The 16,510-nt window shown below is 45.0% G+C and overlaps 1 long non-coding RNA gene across 2 annotated transcripts; it reads right to left on the reverse strand.

Annotated features, from left to right (window-relative positions):
• Positions 1 to 5,495: 5,495 nt before the first annotated feature.
• On the reverse strand, positions 5,496 to 8,956 carry LOC142415219 (uncharacterized). 2 transcript variants are annotated; one of them, XR_012777326.1, is made up of 4 exons: positions 8,845 to 8,956; positions 8,562 to 8,634; positions 5,929 to 6,060; positions 5,496 to 5,595 (listed from the first exon to the last, which is right to left on the reverse strand). It is a non-coding gene; the product is annotated as an uncharacterized LOC142415219 (long non-coding RNA). The 2 variants fall into 2 exon arrangements; XR_012777327.1 differs by lacking the exons at positions 5,496 to 5,595; positions 5,929 to 6,060 and adding an exon at positions 6,374 to 7,024.
• Between the last annotated feature and the right edge of the window lie 7,554 nt (positions 8,957 to 16,510).

Here is a 16,510-nt window from a genome sequence, read left to right on the forward strand (position 1 = left end):
TTCCCAGTCAATTTAAACTAATTCAAAACAAACCACTCTTAGGTGTGAACAAGTCTGCTCAGACAGGTTTCAGTTTAAAGAAGAGAGTCATATCCAACACCTGTCAGGTGCTAGATTGCAAGAGGCCAAAACCTAGATGTATTCTTCACAGTTCTTTACTACTGAGGAACCTCCTGTCTTGTTTTGCTTTCTAAAGTTAAACTGAAAGCAGCAAGAGACATGATTCCCCCTCTGATTTTAGGTAGGGGACAGCTGTCTTCCAAAGAGTCCTGCTTTGCCATTAGGAGACTGTATCTTCTGCTAGTGCTTGCTGGAAGTTACTTATCTCAACAAACTGGTGACTGAGGAGCGTATGGGAGCACTCTCTAACGCAGCTCTGTCAGGAAAGCCCACATATGATGTACGCTGCCAGCAAAGGAGGTAACCTACTGCATGGTAATGAAAACAGTTCGGAGAAATAACCTACTCCGTTGGCATACCTGGATTCAGAGAAGAGTGTCTGTCCAAGACCTCACAGAGCTCAGAACCTGAGCTTGGTTAAATATAAGCAGCATGATTTTTTTCCATAGGTACTGTCTTCAAACACACATAAACCACAAAACCTAACAACTGCCCTAATCTTCCTTTGTACCATGACAGCCATTCCAAGATAAAAGAAATTATTTTCACTTCTGTTCATTTTGTTCACTGCCATCTGAATTGTTCAAACTTTGAAACATCCTGCACTAATCTCTCTTCATCCAGCTGCTCTTTCCAGTTCCTTAATCCTAACCCCAGCTGCACCATTATTTACAACATTAGTCACAAAGCTAATGCACTGACTCATACCTCCCTAAGAACTAACCCTGAAATATTCTGACATCATATGTCAGAAAAATCCTGAAAATAACTGACATCAGCTTCCATTGTGTTCTCCTGAGCTTAGCAAGACCCTGCAGTAAAATGAGCTCCCAAACCCGTGATCTTCCTAACTCAAATATGTAAGTGTAGCATTAAAAATCACCTAATATATTTCGGGAGGGGGGGACGGGACAGGACGGACGGGGGACATGGTGGGAAAACCCCCCAAAACACCGAAGCTTGTCCCAGCCTTAAATCCACTTCTTAAAAGTTTCTACGATTGTGCTCTTTAGCCTTTACTCTTGCTAATCTGACTCTAACTTCCCTCTCTTCCCAGAAGCCAGTAAAAAACCGAAATATCAGTGACATTACTTATTTATGACTCACTAAAGATCTTCAGTGTCTTGCAGTACTTGAGTTTTTCTACTTATTCTGTCCCACTGCTTAACTCTTTATCCTTTTTCCTCCTTTAATTGACACTGTTTTACATGTTTGTCACCGAGACAAAATTGTCCCAGCTGTGTAACAGTAACTGAATCCAGTAGACCACAGTAGCTCTCAGGATGAGGGAAGGATAATACTGGAAATAGCCTTTTTTTAGCTACAGTCAAAATGGTAATTTTTACAGACAGCTATTTTAAAGACTCGTTTTCTGAATGGAAACAGAGCTTTAGAAGGGCTTTTTTTTCTGTTCCTGATGCACACAAACTTCCATCACAGTAGAGACATTAGACTACATACATGTAGTTAGAAGAGATGATTTCTTACATAGGTTTTCTCCAAGAGGTCTGCAGCATCTCAGTTCTGTTAGTTTGCTATTTTGATCAAGCAGACAGACCGAAGTTGCATTTCCAATGGTTTAAGCTTCAAAATTAATTCCACTTGACATAAACATCATTAAATACATAGTGTCATTGGTGATATAAACCTAATTTAATTCAGCCAAACACAAGTACAGTCATCTGTGTTGAAGCTCTGAGTAATGGACGAAAACTGCACATTTCTGTGTCCATCTTCCCAGAAAACTACCGCTCTCTGCATCCTTATTTCCATCTTTTTTCCCCCCAATTTATCTAAAGAGATCCCCAAAGAGTCTCTGTTTTTCAGACAAACGTCATCATTCTTTGGGTTTTTTTTCATTCATATTTGTAAGAGAATAATAAAAACTAAAAAGTTTGAATCAGTGAGCAAACCTGGTTCTGCCACAGCTCCAAGCAGCTTCCGGTGTTCTTTTGCTCAGTACGCCCTCTCAAACTTTCATACAGAAACACTTAACTGACATTTCTTTCAGTGCTTAACTGCCTAGAAGAATGATAGCACTTAACTAATTTCCTGCTGTTTTAAACCTATTACCTTTTTGACACGTCTCCTATACTTGGATGCTTGCCTCAAAGAAAACGACTGAAATGAACTACTGTATTACTACGTCCAGCCGCTTCTCTTCAGGTGTCCTCCTTTGGAGGATTACCCTGCAAAACAAAGCAAAAAGGATGTTGAGACCAATTAGTCTATCATACTTTCAGAGCACTTTTCCAAAGCATTAACCGTGATTGATGGAATAACCTCTCATTACACAAAGCTACGCAATTCCATTACCGAAGCCTAAATAGTTTGCTTTAGGTTAACTGCTTGGCATGTTCTGTTGTTCTTCTTTGGTTTTTTGTTTTGTTTTGTTTATTTGTTTGCTTGTTTTGTTTTTAAAGCTTTACATGTGCTCCATGATCTGCTGGGTCAGAGAACCAGACATCTATAGTTCCTTCTGCTTTTACAACACTTCTGGTATTTAAAGTAGGTAATTAATAGTGCCCATTATCCCATCAGCTGGAGCAACACACTTCTCCTTCCCTGAGGATGTGCCTAAAACCCACTCTGTATCCTGCAGCATGGCTGAGATTTCCCATAGCCCTTCAGTGTTCTCTTTGGCTTTTCCTGACCCTTTTATTTTCTGAGGCTATTCCTTAGCTTGAAATTTTATCTTCATGTTCCCTGCAAGGATTTTGCAATGTGATACTATACCAGACCAGGCACATTTAGAGTTATATAGACAGAGCGTTCCAAAAGATGGCTTGGAAAAAAAGGAGAAAGAAAAACCAAGCCAACAAGCAAGCAAACATTATGCACCCACCCATCTTGTTCTCCAAAAGAGATGCTGAAAAGTCCTTTTCTGCAATAGGAAAAAAAAGGAATTTTTGCAGGAGTGGGGGCGGGAAACACAGATCACCTGTAACACCCATGGGAAAACCTTTCAGAAATCAACGTTGTTATTAATAAAACCAAGCTGTTATGATCAGCAGCAGGTAACTACATCGGGCGTTTGGGACCGGTGGGGGGTTTTGAGGCCAGCGGCCGCGCCGGGGCAGGTGCGGAGCTCAGCGCCGCGGGGTGCCGGGCTCTCCGCTACAACGCGGCCCTCGCCCTCCCCCGCCCCCGCCCCTCCCCAACGCCGTCACGGCCCGGCCCGGCCGCACCCACCCGTCCGAACGCTCCCGGCCCCCGCCGGGCCTCCCGGGAAGCCCATCCGCCACCCGCGCACCAGGCCGCCCGCCCGCGGCCTCGCTCCCGGCGCGCGGGGCGGGCCTCCCAGCACGTCGCGGGCGAAGCGCGTCACCCGCCGCCGCCCGCGCCCCGCCCCCGCCGGAAGGGCCTCCGGGCCGGAGGGGCCTCCGGGAGCCGCCCGCGCCCGGCACAACCCGCCCGCGTGTTCCGAGCAACCCGCTGCCGCCCTGAGCTGCCAAGCGCCCTGCGAGGCCAGAGGAAGAGCTGTCAGGCAGACCGAGCTACACAAAGGCCGCGGCCTCTTTCATAGAGGCACCAAGGTATTAGGTTAGTCGTACTAGTGCCAAGGGAAACGGGGACGTGAATTACCCCTGGGGTCACGGGCTTATGCCACATTAAAACAAAGTAAATAGACAGACAGTCCCACCTGGCCACCCCCTCCAAAAGACAGTAACGGAAGCCATTATCGGTATAAGAATGGGAAAACAAATGCGTGCTGTGCACGACGCTTGGAACACCCGGTCTTTAAAGTCAGCAGAGAAACTCCAGACTAGATGGCCTCCCCAAAGGCGTACCTTCTTTGTGGCACAGCGTTGCCTGTACGTAAGCAAGCTGCCTCTCCCTGCTACGGCGGCATCCAATGGCAGCCAGGACATGGTGAAAAATTTAGGAAACTACAGTATTTACCAAAAATATTACCAACACCTTGAGAAGACCATTCAGGGTGAGGATCACAGAGCGTGCAACTAGAATGAATACTCTCCACAAAGGCTTGAGCTGACCAGGGACTCTTGGGGCACAGTGCATACTAATTGACTCTGAAGCCCATTTTCAGAGCATTAAGTTCTCATGGTCTGACTGAACATAATCGCTGCTTGTAGAATACAGTACAGAAATACTGAGCTTTGGGTGTAAGCCTAGAGTAAGAGTGAAAGAAAGCATGCACTGAAGACAAATAAGAAGTTACAAGCCATATGGAATTCAGCCGCGTTCTTCTTGATTTACTGCCTATTTAAGTACATGAATTCTGGAATTCTCTACTAGTTTATTTCTCCAAAACTGCTGATGCAAGAATGAAATGCATATCAAAAAGATGCAGCACAACTGCTCTGGCCTATAAATTATTGGCGTTCAACGCTGCATAGTTATGGTGCTACATTCTTCCTCAGAATTCATGTCAAAGCAGCATTATAAAGTAGATTATAATTCTGAAACTGGGTACAAGAGATCCTGGTTTGCAGTCAGGAGTTGAAATGCAGCATTCCTGCCAATAACCCATTGCAGAGATCAGCAGCTATACAGCGACTTCCACACTTGTTGTGGGTTAACCCCGGTAGGCAGCTAAGCCCCACACAGCCAGTCACTCACCCCCTCACTCCAGCAGGATGGGGGGAAGAATTGGAAGGGTAAAAGTGAGAAAGCAGTTTAATAAGTAAAGGAAAGCAGTGTACGCAAGCAAAGCAAAATAGGGAATTCATTCAGTACCTCCCATCAGCAGGGATGATGATGAAGTTTAGCCATTTCCAGGAAACTGGGGCTTTGTCGCACACAACAGTTACTTAGGAAGACAAACACCATAACCCCACAGAATGGTTGAGTTCAGAAGGGACCTCTGGAAGTCATCTGATTCAGCCCCCCTGCTCAAGAAGGGCCTAGAGCCTGTTATACAGCCCAGGACTGTATCCAGAGGGCTTTTGTATATCTCAAAGGACAGAGATTCCACGAGGTCCCTGGGCAACCTGCTCTAGTGCTCAGTCACCCTCACCCACCCTTCCTCCTCATTTTCATGAGCTTTTATTGCTGCGCACAATGCCATGTGGTATAGAATATCCCTTTGGCCAGTTTGGGTCAGCTGTCTGGTTGTGTCCCCTCCCAGCTTCTTGTGCAACTCCCAGTCTACTTGCTGGTGGGGAGCAGTGTGAGAAACAGAGAAGGCTTTCACACTGTGCGAGCACTGTTCAGCAATAACTAAAACACTGGTGTGTTGTCGACACTGTTTTGGTTGCAGAGCTGTACAAGGTGCTATGAAGAAAATTATCTTCATAGCATCCATCCCATCCTATCAAAAACCAGTGCAATACTACACAAAGGAGTTAGATACCTAGTAAGTGCCATGCTCTGGGCGTGGAAGTAGATTTGAACACACAACTTCAAAACAAATGCCTATGGTGTATCAGAGATCAACTGATTTTTTAGGTTTACCAGATATCACTTCTCCTCAGTGGATACACCGTCTTTATTTGGTAGCTGACAGACACTCTGCAAGGAAGCAAAGAAAGCAAGAAATTAAAAATTAAATCAAACCGATTTGAGGTAGTTTCATACAGTTTGATTGATGCCCTGTCACATCAAAACCACCTTTAGAAATACACATCTCTGAATACATGCAGTTCTGCCAGGACCTGCATTCTTGAGAAACTAATAATAGATAATGCTTGTCAAACAGGAATGAAATGGTAACACAGACGTTTAACAGTTTCAAAGGGATTTATGACACATACACAGTATAATAAACCAAAAAGGAAAATAAAAACACTTTGAAGAAAGCTTTAAAGCTTTCAACAACAGCATGTTACCATAGCTTATCTGTACCTTAATTTGGACTTTGAGTGTAGGTCAGCATTTAGCAAGTTACTGAAATCCACATTCATTAATGGTAATGTATGTCTGGACACAGAGCTGATTGCCAGTCATCCTGGAGATCAAAGTGAAATCCCTGCTGAACTGGTTAGTTACATATTCCATTAGAACATCCAGATGACATACAGTACTGTGAAACACTGTTTTATACTACTACGAGTAGTGTTGTTCACCTTAGAGTACACCTAAAGTGATATTAGAGCAGGAAGGACCATAGGACTTCCTACTTTCCGTTCCTCAGCCCTAATCATTATCAGGCTGCTCACTATGCAACAGTGTGAGCAAATCAGAGCAGCCTGAAGAAAAACACAGATAAAGCTTGTGCGAGAAAGCAAACCTCTTTCTGCAGGCCTCTTTGCCACTTTTCCTATCAAACTGTTTTGTAATCTCTACACAATTCACTTTTCAGCTTTGTTCTTTTATGTCTAGTCTGTCATCACCTAAAATGATAATGCAGCAAATGGGGGAGAATGAACCATAACAATTAGATGTATTTAGACAGTACACAGTCTCATAAATGTATCCTCCAGCTTCATGCTTCCCCTTCTATTCTTAGCTTTATTTTGAAAGCTCAACATTGCCTGTCCTTTGAAAGGTATGCAGTCTGTCTCCATACTGAGACATGCTCCTCTCAGATTCTCAGCTGCAATCACATTTCCATTTCTTGCAACATTCCTTTCTTACCTTCTACTTTGAAGACAAGGACTATTCCAGAACAATTTCTTAAAGCAGACAGGGTTACACAGAGAAAATGGTCAAATTATGATGAGCTTGCAGAACTGTGAATGCAAACCAAGATCCACACACCCCACATGAATAAATCACAACCTAAGGCATTACTTTTCAGTTTGCCCAGCTAAACCATGATCTTAGATCTGGCTGCATTACACATAGGCTTTTCTAGCAAGTGATTTTTACCAGGATGGTCATAGTCCCTTAAGTTAGACTCTCCTAATCTTCTACACATTCAAGACAGTTTTGAACATGGTGCTCATGGTCCCACCATGGCCACTTGAGTTCTTCTCCAACTGCTACCTGTAGCAGAGCTCTGTAACAGAAATGAAATTGCAGTCCAAAACTCCTAAGAGGCCACCATGCTTCTGGATGAGACACACCTCGTCCAGATCTATTAAAAGTCACAACCAGAACCAACCCAAGACAACGCACAGTCCATGTTTAAGAAAACAAATAGAAGTTGTGCTGTAAGTAAAGGACCTAACAAAATGTAATGTCATCACCTCCTATAATCCGCTGCTCTCACTAGGCACCTCCCACATTACTTATTATATCCCCAGTCTACCAGCATATCCTCTAACTCTGCTCTGCAACAACATCTACAGAAAAGGAGACAAAAGTGAATTGTGTGTTAGCCAAAATACGGTAAAGATGCAACTGAAATCAGTAATCAAGTTCAAGATGGTTAGGTCACAGGAATGAGAGGGCAATGGTGTGGCTTAAGAAATGATGAGGTAGTGCCAAGCTTGTGGGGAAACATTAGGCAAAACAGAGACAGGGTCAACATGATTTCAGTGGCTTTCAACTACAAAACATACAGGAACAACTACAAAAGTATCTGTAGATTTTCTAATACTGAAATCCTTGAAATAGATTCACTAGGCAGCAACTGCCAAAATCTATAAACAACATATTTTGTAAATACATCCAAACTTCTGTCATGAAATATAACCCCCACCATATCCCTAACCTCCAAAAAAACCCTTACCATGAATTTGTTTTCACCTTTAGACAGCATATCTGTGACAAAGTAGATTTTTTTCCTAGTTGTTCTACAACTTGATGCAATAGCTTTGGCTAGGAATGGTGGTAACACAATTAAAAAAACCCTAATTTACAAATCATTAGTATCTTACTTGTTCAGGAATGACTTGCATTAGCACTGTACTTCACTGTTTCTACATGAAACCTGAACAAAGAAATATGTTGCAACAATATTGAGAAAAGCTAACAAAATTTTAACTGTGAAAACATAATAAAATATTCCACTGATATGTCATCAGACAACTTTCATTAGACATGACAAAACTTGCTTCTTATTTTGAGTGTTGAGCTTTCAAAAATCATGACTGCATAGGAAAAAAAAGAAAAAAAAAATAATCACAAAATATGCAAAATATCATGAGTATTTTCCAGAGTTATACCAGGAATGTTAGAAACCACAGCAGGATATTCATTTCTCCTCCCAAGGGTTACAACCACATAAAGAGATACTGAGTTTATCTTTAATCACTGCTTTATTCAGCTAGTTCTTACAATTAGAGCTTGCTAAAGTAAAACAAATTACTGGAGGGAGAGGAGGAGAAAAGTAAAGGGAGGAAAGGATAAGAGTAAGCAAGTAAATATTTCTGCAAGGACATCATAACATAAAATACATAGACATGAGAAGTGGTTGTAACTCCTTAAACAAAACATGTCGATCAAAGAGAACAGGTCACTGTTACAGTAGCAGAGAGAGATGCAAGAAGCTGCAATACCTGTCTGAGATTGCACACCTGCTGAATTTCAAAATATGCACCATTCTAGTAGTAAGGCATAGTAGTATTTGACAGTAATACAAAGACACATACCTGTTTGGATGATTCTTGTGTGAAATTTGGATGAGTTAGGACATAATTCTTATCCCCTGGCTTGACTCTGTGCCTAGGAAATTAAAAAGCAAAGAAAATACCTCAGGGTGAACCCTGCCATCTGCTTTAACAAGGCCAGTTAAAGCTAAGCTTTCTGTCTAAACTCTAGTACTCATCACTAACTATACTAACACTGACAGATATTCATCTAACCTGTTTTATAAATGTGTTTTTCTAGTAGAAAACTTTAGTGACTATCCAAGACACCTGTGGAAAAACTGACCTTTAAGTAAGAGAATACTGCTCTTCCATCACAGATGACTTGGCATCACCCTCCATCTCAGAAAGTACCTGAGAACTTCCTGCTGTACTCTGTAGCAACGAACACTGTAAAGGTAAAACAAAGAGAACAATTTATACTTTGCAATGTACTATTTGGGGTGGTGGTGTGGGGAGGGGAGAAGGAAGCAGTGAAGTTTGTGGGAGCTTTGTCACCAAACCAACAAGCCCAGTTAATTCTAAAATAGACAGCAGAGATTTGACAAACTGTCTCTCCAGAAGAACAACACATATTAAAAGTCATAATAGCAATTTCCAAGTCATATGCATACCAGTAAATTCTACATCTTATTAGCCCAAAATAAACGTGAAAATGCCACAGAACATCAATCTCATGTTCTGCCAGAAACTATAGCAATACAGTTTGGATCCAGTTTCTTTAACTCTACCAGTACAATTTCCTATAGAAGGAGGGAAGATGAATCATTCAATATGCCAGCCATTCCTTTGCCCTCACTGCCTCATGTCCTCAATGAAAGCTTTCTAACGTGCATTTTCAGCATTTCTTCCCTCAGGATTCTTTTCTCAAAAATCTTCAAAATGCCAGCAGGAAATATCAGCAGAAACTGTTGTAAGTGCTGCATCTTAAAGCTGTAGTCAACTAAATGCGTGTCAGAAATAACAATACAATTTGTATTACTGTTAGGTCACAAATAAAGCTCCCCTTTCTCAGCACACAGCGCTTAGAAAACAGTATTTCACAATTGCAAAACAACGGCAAGACTCTCAGTTACAAGTTTGGCAGGTCTCAGGCGATGGCTTCATTGCATATTCTTTTCCCTTTATCTAAAAAGCTGCTATGAGCAGAGAGTAATATTACCATATAACAAACTGATTTATATTTACACAGTCCTCAAAAAATACAGAAGGTATTTGACAAAATTCAGTCTATGAGCAATTGGCAGGAAAATGTCCATCACCCAGGGCCACAGGTGACCTGCAGAGCCAAAAGCCAAATGGATGCTCACAAGCCAAACATACCTCCTGAAACATCTACACAGAGAGCTGTAGAAGAGATGGACTGCCAGGGCTCTGCTCGACTGCTGAGGGAAAGAGGTCAGATGAAATCATGGAGCACTGCCTGCCCAACCAGCTGGCACGTTTGTCATGTCTCTTGCCCCAGAACCACTGACAGAAATCACTGGCAACAGCACAGTGGCCTGGAAGCACCACACATGCCCCGACAGCCTGATCCAGCCAGTCTAAGCCCTGTATACCGGGGTTCTGGATATGAGACAAGAAATCACTTTTTTTCAGCCGAGTGTAGTGGAACTGGGGACAAAACCAAAAGCCTATTGCACTGAAACTGTTCTTACAGTTCAGCACTTTCTGGTGGCTGTGAAACAAGATCTGAACACAATGCCAGGACAAGACCCATGGGTAAGGCATGCATTATCAACATGCAGGAAACCTGGATGGATTGCCTGCATTATGTTGTGTTTATTTCCACAAGGAAAAGTTTTCCCTTAAATGCTCATACACACACAAAGGTGAAGATGCATACCAGATATAGGGCTCAGAGATGAGCAGTGAGAAGACAATCATTGTGTAACATCTCTCACTCAATAGCAGGCAGTTTGCTCAGGTCACACATTCTGGGATTTTCCAAGTTTTCACCTATAGTTTTATTCACCTATAGTTTTTCCAAGACCAGCACAGTGGTGGCACTGGCAAGCAGCATTCATACTAGTAAGTACTGAGGGAGAGGCACACACACTGAATAACGTTCTTAAGTTTAGATATTGCAAAGGCCTTATCTTGCATGCAGCACATGAGAAAAAACACCTTGGGGCACCTATGTAGCATTTTGGTGAGAGTGCAGGCCATTTCAGAAATGGATCATCAAGGAGAACAATGCAATCTTGTTAAAGCAATCCTCCATGAGACAACCGAGAAGTCATTCAGAAATCCCTTTAAGGTCGAGATTAAACCTACTGAATTCTGAATCCAATGACACAAAACCTGTGTTGCTGAAAAAAAAATCATAGAGCACAAAAAGAATGAGACCTAGCTTGGCCTCTGCAACCTCAAATAACATCCTGCTGTCCACAGAAGTAATTCAAAAAGCTAAGCACTGGCACCAACAAAGCTTACTTCAGCCCTGTTTGCTGATGATGGGTCAGCTTGTGCTCATTATTCCTTAGAGTTACAAGAAGAAAAAAAAAATAATCATGTTACCTGAGGACCAAAATTTGGACAGTAAGTTTCCCATACTACAAAGACGATCCAAGTAAAAAACACATAATAAAACAGCAACTTCAAAGTCAAACACCAAAGAAGGTATTTTAAGCAGAGCCTGGTCAATACCTTATGGTACAAGTCAGAACACATAGAGAATCATCTAATAAAGCCATAAGACTTTAACAGACCTTTCACCTCTATTACAGAATCTATGTTACTCTGGAAACATCTTATTGTGGAAATGTATATAAAACACTTACTCTCTGCACTAACTTTAGATTTTTAATTCCTCAAAACCTCAACATAACTGCTAACACAGTATGACTGTGAGGCATGCAGCTTGAGAAAAGAAACACTATTTGGAGTTTGAGGACCCAAAGTCAGTGCAGTGTATGACACACACTCACCTTCTAAAGTCTTAATTCCTTCCTTCACCAACTTCCTGGCAATTTGTAAGAAGAAACAGGAAAATTCTCATAACACTGAAAGGAATTTTAGAATTCACTGTCACCCGCTTGGCTCTTCAAGATCAAGGCTAAAGTAATTTTTGACATTTGCCTTTCACTTGGCAGACATGTTTTCAACCTGTATTTTCAATCAACAGAAATGGCCACTGGAGGTTTGGCAGGCACAGTTTTAGTGTTAATAGAACCACATACTGATAAGTAATTGTTTAAAAAAACCCCAAACACCACAAAACATCTCAGTCAACAGACTTTGGACAACAGAGATCTAACTGGCTGCATGCTAACGTCTACTTTCACCATAATCAGTTTTTGAATGAACTTATGGTCACAGCAGCAGAAATGTCTTTACATTAGTACTTACGAAACAAAGCACCAGCTTGCAGCCTACAGTACAGCAGAGCAGTCCAAACTCCAGTTTGGATGCAGAGTGCATCATAAGCACAACACTCCAATGAACAGTTGCACTTTTTTCCCCTTAAAAGTTGTGCGACCAGATTAATCTTCACAATTCTGCTGGAAAAGACCAACGTTTCAAGTAGAAGGCAACTAAACCATTTTATTCCATCATCTAAGTATAACACTTTATTCCATTATCTGTCTGGTACCTCACAGCACCAATGGTCAGCCTGGAAAGCATAACACCTTCCTGCCCTCCAACTCCAAAATCCCACAGTTACAGCTTCACCACCACCTTTACAAACTTTGAATCTCCTTTGTCCCACCAGAAACCTCACCCCTCATGTTACCACAAAACTGGCAGATCTCAAATCATCATGTAATGGTGGCAATTCTTCCCATTATCTTCTACCAAACTCCAGACCAAGAGAGGCATCTTTCACTGTCCTGAGACATGCACCCAAACTTCACACACTGCATGCAACCCTGATTTCTCAGGCACAATCTCAAGCCATTATGTATCTTCGAACTTTGAAGAAATCTTCCAAACACTTGCAAACCATTGTGGTCCTCATAAAAGTCATTCTATTCTCTATACCAATACTTTACTCTGCTTTCTTTCTAAGCATAAATTAATTTTGCATTCTCTCTATTCAGCCAAACCTGTTCTTAGCAACCAGTATCACAGCCCTCTTCGCTTCCAAGGGATCCATTTCTATTGCTGATGACTTTGATGCACCTGCAACCTCCACGTCTGTGAGCTGAACTCTTTTCTGTTGGGAATTCTCTAGGCAAGGGACTGAAACTGGAACAAGCCTGGAACCTTCTTACAGCACCTTCCTGAACAGCCCTGGATTTCCTTCTGCTTCAGGGCCCTTTTGCTCCTCTGAGAAACGTACCATGGAATACCATTATTCCTGACCTGATCTCCCACCGTTTGTCTAAGGCTCCTACCCTGCCTTTCCACTTTTACTACTCTCAGTCTTTCATGCTCTTTTTGACCAGCTCCTCTCTCCTTCCCCTCTCAACTTGCACACACAAACTCACCACTTCCACTTCTCTACTGCAAAGTCCATATTGGGCAACTTTGTACCCCTTCATTTCAGTGAATTTCACACCTGGTGTCTCAGTTTGAGCACTGCAGCATAAGCCAAAATTCTTTCTTCTCATAGTCTCTAGTCTCACAGTTTCTGTTCGTAACTCCATCAAATAAACAAGGCAAAAAAGGTTGTACCCAGTGCCAGTAACTCACATCAGGAATTTGACCGATGCACTTGCATCATCCTGACAAAGCTGCAGAAACAAAGAAGTGAAACATTCCCTTCTTTACTCCAGTTGCAATAAAGAAATCTTCAAAAGACAAAACAGGCTGATGAGATTCTATTCTGGAGCCTTATTACAAATCACAGCAGAACAAGACTGAGGATAGCACTGTGCATCACGGGAAAGCTGTATGGTCCGAGCTGGAAAACTAGCTGCCGTAACTACCTACACTAAAGTGAGTGGTATGGTTAAAACTCAAAATGCCAAATGTCAACATCCAGACCTTCTTTTCTCACAGAAGACATTCATACGTTACTGATATAATTAAAAATATTTTCATAAATAGGGAGTTTTGAGGCTTTTGCTGAACTTCCTGCTCTCTGCTCGCCATGGGAACCCCTGCCTCTAAGGGAATCCCAACATCAGTCTCTCCAGAGACAACAGCAAAAGTTTCCAAAAGCAAGCAGATTACATTGCAAAGTACACAGAAAAACAGCTACTAAGAACTATGTGCAAATGAAAGAAAACCCACCTTTTCCAACTTTTATAGTTTTTCAATGGACCAAAAATCATCTGTCTTCTCAGGTATTTTAGTACCTACTCCACCCTAAATATCAAAGGGGCGTGGGGGGGAACCAGCATACAACTTAACTTCAGGGTCACTTGTAGTTTCTTATATCTAGAAAAAAATAAAACACAGAATTCAGAGTTCATGAAAAACTATGACTACTTACTGAGATGCCGACGAAGTTTTGGGCAATAAGGGAGAGCTGATGCTCCAGGGCACCATAAGAGGAGCATAAGACAATGTAAATCCAGGGCTGTATTAAAAGGTCCCTGGAAACCTTTGTTTTGAACCTTAATAGTAAAGTTCACGGAATTACACGAGCAGCACAGTAACAAAGCGCTGCTCCAACAGAAACCCCCTACACCCAGTGCAGGGCCCCTGCCAGACTGACCAGGCAGCCCCAGTTCCAGCTGTAAGACCCCCACTGCGCTCTCCGGGCCGCACTCCCGCCCAAGTCCCCGGCCAGCGGCCCGGCCGCCGGGAAGGATGAGCGCCCCGGCTCGGCAAGGAGGCGGCCGCTCCCGTGCTGCTCCGCCCTTCCGAGGGCCTCGCGGCTACCGCGCCACGGACCACCCCCGAGGGATCCTCCCGCCACGGCGGCACACACACAGCCACCGGCCCCACTGCGGGTCCTGCCGGGTTACCGAAACGCCATCGAGATGGCCCCGGACTGGGAGGGAGGGCGGGCGATGCGGTCCTGTACGCGCTGCACTTGCCGATGGCCCGGTTCAGGTTGCGCTCGTAGCTCGGCAGCTGCAGGAGGAAGAACGGCGACGGAGCAGCCGCACCGGGCCCAGCCACCGCTGAGAAAGCCCCCGGTGCCCTCGGTGGGGCTCTCCAGTGGAACCTTCCGCTTACGCATCACAGGCGGCCGCACGCCGAGGGAGAAGACCCGCACACCGGATACGGCAGGGAGGCTCTTCCGGCAGTAACGCCAACAGAGCACGGACTGCTTCAGTACACGAGTGAGCTGGCGCGGACGCTCGCACCGGCAGCCGGCCCCGGTCACCGCGGACCCGACGGGCGCGAGGCGCGGTGCTGCAGCCTGCCGGGCGCCGCACACATGGGCAATGACGACTTGTTTGGAGCAGTACTGCCCCCTGCCGGCCACAGCGCGGTGCTGCGCACCACAGCACCGCACGCGCGTAGCGCAACCTGCCACTCGCTCTGCTGCCGTCGCGAGTGCAACGAAGTACTGTGGCTACCGAGAGCACGCATGCGCAGTGTGACCTGCCGTGCGTGCTGCCCTCGATTGAGTATACCGGGGCACTGCAGCCGGCGGCGTGACGCATGCGCAGTACAGAGTGCCCCGCAGTGCTGCGCCTGCTGGGTTACCGCGGGATAGTGCTCAGCGCCGTGTTCGCTGCTGCTCACGCGTTTTGATAGCGGGTGAGGTAACCGGCCGTTCCCGCCACCCCTTCCCGGTGCTTACAAATCGGTAGCACAACAACTCTTACAACTCTTCTTGTTAGTCCCTGTTGTCTCGGGGACGTGAAGTGTTTTCTCGTAGCTGCTTCGCGTCGCTTAGACGTCAGTCCAGCCGCTCACCCTGTTGATCGTCGCCGAGTCCGCGGTGTGACCAGCGGGTAGGAGCGGAGTGCGGCCGCCTGCAGTACGGGCTCGCTGGCCCGGGTCAGCAGTGAGCACGCCGGCTGCCATGGTGGGCTCTGAGTGCTCGGCGGCGCCGCTTCTCGCCTCCGTAGTGGCCACGTGTCTTGGCCCGCGCATGCGCAGTTGTGGAAGGCGCACCGCGGCTGCCGCCGTGTTCGCGGCTGGCGCATGCGTCGTGCCCGAGAGTAGGCGCGCGTGCCTTGCGCTGCGCGGGATGGTGGGCGTGATGGCGGCCGCGGGGGCCGTTGCTGCCTGGAGGCAGCGGTGCAGGGAGGGCTCGGCCCCGCCACGCTCAGCGCTGGGACACTCGGGGAAAACTTTCCCTTCTCCTTATCTTGCTTTTGGGTCCCATAGGCTCTTCCCCAGCATGGGCCTGCACGCACACTCGGCTCTTCAGACGCCCTGGAGCTGCGGAGCAGAATTTTGGCACAGCATCCATGGGAGGAGGTCAGCTGGTTGTAGCAAGCATGCCTGAGAGTGCTGGTGACCAACACGAAAGTTTAAAACTGGTGAGCCACCCAGATTTAAGGTACTTTTGAGTAAGGGACAATTAGTGCAGCCCCAAGTTAGTTACTTGAGAACTGAGGAAACAAAAACAGAGAGAGGAGAGACATCCTTGGGCACTCTGAAGCTACTTCTGTCACTGCGTACAAAATGTAGACACCAGCTAAACCAGGTACTAATTAAAATCTCCACTGAGCCTCCACAAGCCTTGCACGGCTTATACAGCTGTTCTAAAGCATAAGGATCCCCTGTCCCTGAGGCATCCACACACCACGCTGGGATATGGATATTTCCAGTGCTGGCACAGCAGCCTGATGCCTTCTCTCCTCTGGGACGTAGGGGTCCCCCATGGCTCTTGTTGCCATGAAAAGCCGAAATCAGGACTCGATAGTCGGGATGACTGTTAAGCAGGCATTCTTTATTGCAGCGCTGGGCAGCACTGGGGATTGCTCCGCCACAAGTGCTCCGCCAGGTTAGCGCAACACATCAGTTCATATACAGAAAAATCATACATATTCATCAGATTTCCTGAAAAGGGCAGTTTTATGGTGATGAGTTCCTGGAATTCATTTACATAGTCCAAGCATGCGCAGTAAAATTAGGGTTAGGGTCTTTTCACC

This window comes from Mycteria americana, chromosome 10 (genome assembly GCF_035582795.1).
Source record: "Mycteria americana isolate JAX WOST 10 ecotype Jacksonville Zoo and Gardens chromosome 10, USCA_MyAme_1.0, whole genome shotgun sequence".
Lineage (NCBI taxonomy): Eukaryota > Metazoa > Chordata > Aves > Ciconiiformes > Ciconiidae > Mycteria > Mycteria americana.